Source organism: Barbus barbus, assembly GCF_936440315.1.
Source record: "Barbus barbus genome assembly, chromosome: 31".
Classification (NCBI taxonomy): Eukaryota; Metazoa; Chordata; class Actinopteri; order Cypriniformes; family Cyprinidae; genus Barbus; species Barbus barbus.
The window spans coordinates 27927241-27936807 of NC_136759.1; positions in this window are offsets into that span (position 1 = coordinate 27927241).

The window sequence follows — 9567 nt, forward strand, 5'->3', positions numbered from 1 at the left end:
ATTTACTATGTGGCTGCCCTGAAGTCTGAGAGGAGCCAAAGCAGCATCCACTCACTTCTACATGTTGCCTCTTGGTAATATTATTAGAAAATACGGGATTAGTTTTCATTGTTATGCTGATGATACTCAAATATATATCTCAACAAGACCAGATGAAACTTCTAAACTAAGATAATAGATTGTGTAAAAAAATTTAAAAGATTGGATGACCAATAATTTCCTTCTATTATATTCAGATAAGACAGAGATATTACTTATTGGACCAAAAACAGTACACAGAATCTGTTGGATTACAATTTGCAACTAGATGGATGTACTGTTACGTCCTCTAAAGTCAAAAATCTGGGTGTTATATTAGACAGCAACTTGTCCTTAGAAAATCTTATTTCCCATGTTACAAAAACAGCATTCTTCCATCTTAGAAACATTGCCAAGCTTCGAAACATGCTACCTGTTTCTGATGCAGAAAAGCTAGTTCATGCATTCATGAGCTCTAGACTGGACTATTGTAATGCACTGCTAGCTGGTTGTCCTGCATCTTCAATAAACAAGCTACAGATAGTCCAAAATGCAGCGGCTAGAGTTCTTACCAGGTCAAGAAAATATGATCATATTACCCCAATTTTACAGTCTCTGCACTGGCTACCTATTCAGTTCCGTATCATTTACAAAATATTATTACTTGCCTATAAGGCCCTAAATGGTTTAGCTCCTGCGTACCTAACTTGTCTTCTACCACGCTACAATCCAACCCGCTCCCTAAGGTCGCAAAACTCTGGACTTTTGGTAGTACCTAGGATAGCAAAGTCCACTAAAGGAGGTAGAGCTTTTTCACATTTGGCTCCCAAACTCTGGAATAGCCTTCCTGATAACGTTCGGGGTTCAGACACACTCTGTCTGTTTAAATCTAGATTAAAGACACATCTCTTTAACCAAGCATTCACATAATGCATCTTATAATGTTGTACTACAGTTATATCTGATCAAATGTACATTATTATTATTCTTTAGCTTGGGTTGAACAAATCATTTTTGCTTAGATGGAACAGCAGCTACGCTAATTATAGCCCTATTCACACGGGATTAGTATTATCTGGGGACCATGTGTGATTTTGAAATTACCCCTCCACGTCTGAATTTCGTGTGGTGCATTCGCACGGGATAAACGAAGCCTGTGATTTTACTCGAAATTACTGACTGATCTCCCGGATACCCGGATGTCAAGGCTTTGAGAGTCCCGTTCTATGGTCCAATTAGATGGATAAAAAAAAAAAAAGAAACTAATATGGTTTTGTGCCCCATGTCATTTACATTTCACCAGGTTAAAATAATATCTCAAGCTTTATGCTTGATTTATTTGTAACACATTAAACCTTTTCAGCTTTCTCTTTCTGTAAATTGTAAGGTGTAGCGATATGACAGCACCCAAAATACTATCAAACACTCCAACGCAGCTCCATTCTTTGCGAAAGATGGATAAAAAGAGGCGCACAGGAAACAAAAACCTTGAAAAATGATATACGACCCGCCAAATGCTGGCCAAATCACAGAGATGCCGATTCGCACGGGACTAATATTATCACAGGACCTCGGTGTTTGGCGAAATATGGTAGGTCATTTGCGGGGGAATTTTTACTTTACAAATTACAGACATGGCTGATTCGCACGGGATTAAGATCACAGACAATTTCCGCAATTATTACAAATGACTGGAGGTCACCAGGTAATACTAATCCCGTGCGAATAGGGCTTATGTCTCTATTTGTTTCTCTGTTTCTGTCACGGGATTAACATCCCGTGGTAACTAGGAATTACAGAAGCTTCAGTCTGGATCCAACCCTTAAATGATCTGAGATGACCGAACACCTGAGAAAAGATAATGCCAACCCCTCAGAGGACCTCAGAGGATGCCAATGCTCAGACAATATACAGAATTACCTAATTTTGCCATAAGTTAAATATATTAAGGTTCTGCAATATATAAATATATTGTGGAAACTTAATTACCTGTAGAGCTGCTTTGCAACGATTTGTATCGTAAAAAGCGCTATACAAATAAACTTGAACTTGAAAGTGCGGGGTGACAGTGCTAGACCGAACGGAAGAACCTGGTATTGGTATGCTTCGCCCCCAAAAGCAAACCTCAGGAACTTCCTGTGTTTGGAAAGGATGGAGACATGGAAGTCTTCAAATCTATGGCCAGTCCTCAGACCTGATTTGCATCACAATCTGTTTCAAAGTCAGCATCTTGAATCTGAAAATCTTGACTGAACAGTTGAGTTGGCGCAGATCTATGATGGGACGCAACCCCCATCCTTCTTGGGAACAATGAAGTATTGGCTGTAAAAGCCGGACTTCCTCTCGAGTGGAGGGACGCTCTCTATAGCGTCTTTTCTCAACTTTTCTATCCACTTCTTGTTCCATCACGAGAGCCTTCTCGGGGCTTACCACAGTAAATGTGACCCCGTTGAATCGAGGTGGCTGAGAACTGAACTAGATTCAGTAGCCTCTTTCCACTGTCTGCAGGACCTACTTAGGACACACTTGGCAGGCATTTCCAAGCTGCCAAAAAGTCTCCTAAGGGAACCAGCCTCTCGAGACTGGCCTTTGGTGTCATCAGAACTGACTCGGTGCCCTGATTCAGATGCAAGCTTCCCAGGATCACTAAGTTTCCGGGTGGAAACTGAGAGGAGCGCTTGCTGGAGACCGCTGTGCCCTGAAGAACCAGAGGTGGAAAGGTTGACAGACCGGCCCCCTAAGGGCCACTCTGTGTCAGAACTTCTTCGCCGAAGCCTTCCTAGAGAGAATGACAGATTCACATTCTCCCTAGTTGGCTTTGGCTAAGAGTGCCACCCAACCCTTGATCTCTCTGCAGGGGAGCCCGGGAAGCAACGCTCTTTTTCTGCTGCAGCCTGTATGAGGAGCTGGTAAATCATCCCCTGAGATCTGGACTCAGTGGGGGAGGTACCGCTGGAATGCCGCCGTTTGCTTCTTAGCCTCCTGAAACCATTCGACAACAGAGATCAATGCACCGCCGAAGAGGCCCGAAGGACAAAGCAGGGCATCCAAAAGGAAGAACCTGTCCTTGTCCTTCATATCAGACAGGTTCAATCAGAGATGCCCTCTGCTGCCTCCCTGATGTCATCGGAGCCGACATGTTCACATTCATCAAGGTTTCTGAGCAGGTCAGCCTGCTATGCATGCAACACCACCATGGTGTGCAGGCATGCACCAGCCTGACCTGCTAAAGTAAAAGCTTTACCCACCAAAACCAAAGTTGTTCTCAGCGGTTTGGTGGGTAGTGCTGGAGCCTTCAGGGGCGATGCTGACTCAAGGGACAGATAGCTGGTGTCTGTGTGTGTCTGTTCAACTCTAGGTATTGCCCCATAGCCATGCTGCTTCAGCCCCAGAATGCTGGAAAAATTTGTGAACATTGGGGCTGAATAAGCGAGCCAAATATGGCCTTTTCCATGATCTCGCAACCTTGGCATGGAGATCAGGGAACAAAGGAAGGCTCCGGCATGGAGGAGGTGCAGGAAGTGCTTGTCCAGTTTACTTCTTGGATGGTCTTCTTGCTTCTTTTCAGGCCAATCAGTCTTTCATTTTGCTACAGCCCTTGTCATCACCTCCAACAACTCCTCATACTGGATAGACTGGGTAAAGAGTCTGCAGTCTCATCGACGGTCGTCTCCACAAACATTGAACTTCAAAATTTCTCTTCAGAAACCTACCGGTGATGTCACGGGCACTGCATCCATTTATTTTACAGTCTGTAGTGACGTCTCGCTACACTATTGGACTGATTTCACAGGTACTTCTGGACGCAGTCACGCAGTTTTATTTACATTACAAAAAATTAACCATTTGATTCATTTTATTCATCACACAAATTTACCATCAATACAGATGCTGCATATCTATAGTCTTTGGCTGCGTCCATTGCATCTGACACGTTTTCTCACTGACATGCCTCCAATTCAGAAACTCTGGGCTTAAAGATTTTGAGTTTCCTACACATAGCAAAGACTTTGTGGTGGTGTTCAAGTGAGTTCACGACTTGAACGCACCATAAGCCTGAAGTTGCCCACATGTAAAATGTCAAAAATAACCCAAATGTATCAAATCAAATGTAAGCTTCTGTAGGCAAAGATGCGGTGTTCACAGCAATGTGTAATCTGAATGTGACCCTAAAGTGGTAAATAGTGAATATGGCCCAAATAGTGCCAATCAAATGTGGTGTACCTGGATAATGTGGATGTGAGCCTAAAGTGGACCTCATATAAAATTACGATTATACCCATATAATTAATAACAATTTGGGCCACTTTTGGCAAGCATACGGCACAGTCAGCATTGGCTAATCAGTGTGTAAGCGTAACTTGTCCCACATTTGACATAGCAAATATGCCCCATATATTATAAAACAGATTAGGGCCACTTCTGGTTTGGATGTGGCACTTGACACTGGCTAATTGAAATGGAAGTTTGAAATTTTAAATATGGCCTAATAGAATTTGGAAATTGGTCTTAAGAAGGCAACATTCCCAGCAATTTATTTTTTGAAACATGCTTTTAATGGCAGTTTTTTACTTTCAGCATAAAACAGAAGTGCACTATAATGATAGCTCTTACTGTTATATTTTCTGTTAATTTGGACTTTGTTTTCCTTTTGCACCATTTCCCTTGTTGTGTTGATTGTATTATTCTGTTCAGTTGTGCCTAGTTAATTATCTTTGTTTGGTCTGAGTACTTAAGTTCCTGAATATTCACTTTGATTTTGTTTTGTCTTACTTCTACGTGTCTTGAATGTTGCTGTGCTACATTGTGTTTGGATTTACCCTTGCCTTAGCAGCCTGTGTGAGGTTGGAGCTGTTCAGTTGTCCTCAGTTTTGTTGACCTTGTAGTTTGATTATTTGTTGAATTAACTTTAATTTATTTAGTTTTCTGTGTGCACATGCCTTTCTACCTGGCCTTATTACACCCATAAATAAAAATTACCATTACATAAAAAGTACCATTACATTCTATAAAACAACTTGGATTGTTTCAGTGAGAGAGAGAGAGCGAGAGAGAGAGAGAGAGAAAAAAAATTATAATAGATAATTATTATTATTTTTTTTCTCTCTCTCGCTCTCTCTCTGAAACAATCCAAGTTAATAATAAAAATAATAATTATAATAGGTAACTTGAGGTCTTTCAAATGCGATGCCTCAGGCAAATCTTGGGGGTAATTCGGCTCGACCAACTTTGAAACTAAACTGTACAACGACAATGTAATGACCAGTCCACGATCAAGGAGACGATACAGAAAAGACACTTGCAGTGGTCTGGGCATGTGTGCCGAAAGGACAGCACCCAGCTGCTGTATAAACTACTCTGGCGCCGACAACCACCAATGTGGAAGGCACACCGCTGTGCACCGAAGAAGACCTGGGCGAATCAAGACAACCTTAAAATCGTCATCTCACACTTGTGGATGCCAAGACCCTATCCACCGATCGCTCAGCATGGAAACAAGTTGTGAAAGATGCTGGAAGTCCGTTGGCACCTACAGCAGCGTATGAGCTACGAAGACGTTGTCGGCACAATGCCAGCTAAGGATCAAGAGAGAAGAGATAATAGATAATATTAACATTATAAGGAGAACACCAGATTTCCTTCAAAAACAGTACACAATGCTCCATGATTGCACCAAATCATTTTAAAAGTTGACAGATCTTCCATGGTTTTATAAAGCTTGAAATCAATAAACACTCTTGATATTACTAAAAGTCAACAACAAGAGCAATGTTCTCATATCAACCATTAGGTGGCAGTAGCAGGTCTTCTGTTCTGTCCATCTGTTCCACATGAGAGAGCTCTCTGGCCACAGCGCCCACACCATTTTCTGCTGTAGGTGGACAAAAATATGATATGGGTAGAATCCCCACAACCATAGCAGCAACATTTACAAATCTTTACACTACAAACAGCAACTGAATGGGCATGTAGCCTTCTCTATGTCTATTCTATAAGGCCTTTTCCTTTGGCCTTTAGTAAGTCTTATGGCAACCTTATATACATAAGTTGCTGCCTGTTAAAAATCAACATGAGACTGCTGTGAATCATTAAAAAATAATAATAATTTTTAGTCAATGACCACAAATAAGTCCTTATTGAGAATTAACAGTGGTTTAGCGCTGCTTACTGCAGTCGTATTGAAATATATTGAAGCTAATATGGTGATTAATATTTACTTAAGTTGGAAACTTGGCCCTTAAATTTTAAGTTAATTCTCTTGGAGAATCATCCAACTTCATCTATAAGGCACTGTGGGCTGTAAGGCAACTGTAGTTGTTGTGTCTCTTCTATGTTTTCTTCCCTTCATTGTTAACATGTTTGGTTGGTAAAATAAATGTTGTAAATTCAATTCAGAGCATCTTCCTTGTCTGGAATGGATGTATTCTTAAGTATATAAGGTAACAATAATATAATAAGATAACCTTGTTTGAAATGGGTTTGGCTAAAATAAAATTTTGGTTTCGTCTATACTACTACCTCGGTACTTTATACTATATTGAGTTAAATAGAATTGCATTACTAAAAAGAGACTAAAATGCCATTTTCATTGACTAAAACTAGACGAAAATAGTCATGGATAATTCTGACTAAAATAAGACTAAAATGCTCAGACTTTAAGTTGACTGAAACTTGACTAGACTAAAAAGAGTATGAACGAGACTAAAACTAATAAAAACTAAAATGACAGCTTCACACAAAGACTAGACTAAAACTAAAATTAAAACAGGCCACCAAAAACAACACTACCTTCTAGCTTTTTTGTTTTTATGTTTTACGTCAAAATGGAGGAGACAGTGATTAGCCAAGACCGAGGCCACTGGTTTGCTGCGTCCTTAATTGCCGGATTACAACTTTAAATGCAGGTATTGGCATGGCGCTTACTTGAATAATGTAATGATACATATGAAAAACGCACAAACACACACACACAGCAGTTCAAATGCTGACTGATATCTTACAAAGGTGCGATTTCATATAGTTTATTGTCGTGACCATGGTGATCATATGTAGACAGGTTTGCAACTCAGATTTTTTAGGCAGTTAAGCATAAAAATAAAACTGTGAATAAAAGAAAAATAGAGCATTGTACAGCTCAATGTTCATTGGCAGCTGTCACAGCTGAACAGTGGCCTGTATGGTCAGTCCGAGTACTTCAGATGCAGCCTTTGATACAGTTAGCAACAATTTGTTAATATTCTGAAAATAAATGTTGTTACTTTCATTTTCAAAATAATCAGTGGTGGACTGTAAGGAAATACATTCGTTAAGTATTCTCGTACAAATGTGAAGTACTAAGTTTTATTTTTTTCCTCACAGGACAGCAACACAACAAAAAATATGGTATTTTATAACATGATGCATTGCTGTAGATTAAACTACCCAACAGTATATGAAGTAGGCAACTTTAAATTGAATAACCTTGAACATATTCAGAAGTAAAAATGAAAATTCTGTAATCATTTACTTATCCTCAAGTTTTCCAGGTTTGGAATTTTCATTTTTGGGTGAACTATCCATTTAACTAAGGTTTTAAATATGACTAATAGTTTTTCCCCACTGTGGTAATAGTAGTTCCTAAAAGTAGTTTACTAAAGTATCTTAATATTTCTTCTACTAATTACTTAACCCTAACGCATCCAGTAACGCCATGCTATAAGCAGATGCAGAACTAAGCCTGCTCCGCGAGCTCAGCCTAAGCACACTCAGCGAGGGCCACATAAGCCTAAGCTTCAAAGAGACCCAAGAATGACCTGAGGTCTGCTTGACATAACCCTTCCCGCCCAAAGGGGGGAAAAAGTAAAAATTAAGTGGATAACACCCGTGCCTGCAAGTCAGGAAGGTCCAAACTGTATAATCTAATAAAGGAAGATGATGACGACCAGCCAGCAGCTGCACAAATCTCCCCAATAGAGATTCCACTGGACCAGGCCCAGGAGGAGGCCATTCCTCACCATCGGGGAGGGCTAGAAGGGAAATAACCTGGGCTCTAAACGGAGTTGAAAGCACCTTTAGTACCGCTGCACAGATGAAGAACAACAGTCATTGAGTCCAAGCTCAAGACAGGATGAGGCCGATGCAGATGTCTGAGATCGAGAACTGGTCTGAGCCCACCATCTTTCTTGGGAATGAGGAAGTATCGGCTGTAAAAGCCTGACTTTCTGTTCGCTAAGGGGACCCTTTGCAAGCAGTGTGTGCACTTCGGCTCGGAGAACATGTGATTCGTTGTCCTACACCAAAGTTTGCACAACATCTCTGAATACAGGCGGCCTGCGAGAAAACTGGAGTGAGTAGCCTTGTTCTATGGTTCTTAGAACCCAATCTGACATGCCGGAAATGGCTTTCCAAGCCAGCAGCCATGCGGCAAGAGGTTCTGTTTTTATTAATGACAGCTCGCTACCTGAAGGGGGAGAACTGACATTTGTGAACATTTTTATTGAAGACAGCTCGCCGCCCGAAGAGGGAGAGCTGACCTTCACAAATGTTTTTAATTTTAGTTATGACTGATCGCTGCCCGAAGGGGGAGAACTGACATGTGTGAGTGTAGGGAGAGGAGAAATGCTCTTTATTGTATTTGGGTCCGGAAGCGGTAGTTGGTGCCATGCTGAACTGGCAGGACGTGCCCTGTTAGAAAACCTCCACCACTCAGAGGCGTTCGAAGGTGTGAGGAATGAATGCAAGCTCTCTTTGAGGGGGTTCCGGCATCTGCGAGAACTAGCCCTCTCCTCTTCCTCTCTACACACAGATCAAGACGGCTTCTGAAGCCCAGGTTCCTTAGGCATGACCGGGGAATTGAGGAAGCATTTTTTTCGGCGTCCCTGATGTCCATAAAGTTTAGCCAAAGGTGGCGCTCCAGCACCACCAGTCTGTCCATGGCCTTGCCCACTGCCTGTGTCGTTGCCTTGGTAGTGCACAGGGCCATGTCTGTCGCCGTACACAACTCCAAGAAGGCACCGTGATCCCAGCCAGACTCGTCCATGTCACGGAGAAGTTTGGCCTGACACACTTGCAACACAGACATCATATGTAGGGCTGAGCCGGCCTGGCCAGCCGCTGCATAAGCCCTGTTGGCAAGGGCTGACGTCATCCTGCAGGGCTTGGAAGGATGCACTGCAGATTTTAGTCCATGGCTCATCTGCGGAAGAAGGTGTGCAGCCTCCGTCTCCTCGAGAGGGGGGAGCTTGCAATACCCGTTTTCATCAGCGCCGTCAATGGTGGTAAGAGCCGCTGCAGTAGAGGGGAGGGATATTCCGCTGCTTCTTTCTCCTGGGAGAGAGAGGAGTCGGGGGAATGGAGCAGGGAGGACCGCCTTCATTGAAAAAGGCAATCCGCGAGCGAAGGCGTGTAAGGTTCATGTCCTCGCAGTGAGGACACAAAGCCCCGGTGAGTGCAGCCTCTGCGTGGGCGACGCCCAGACATGCGACACACTCCTCGTGCCCGTCAGCTGCGTGCAAGGGCTTCCTGCACGAGCTACACTCAGAAATTCCCACACGATTTGCTCAGAAATTT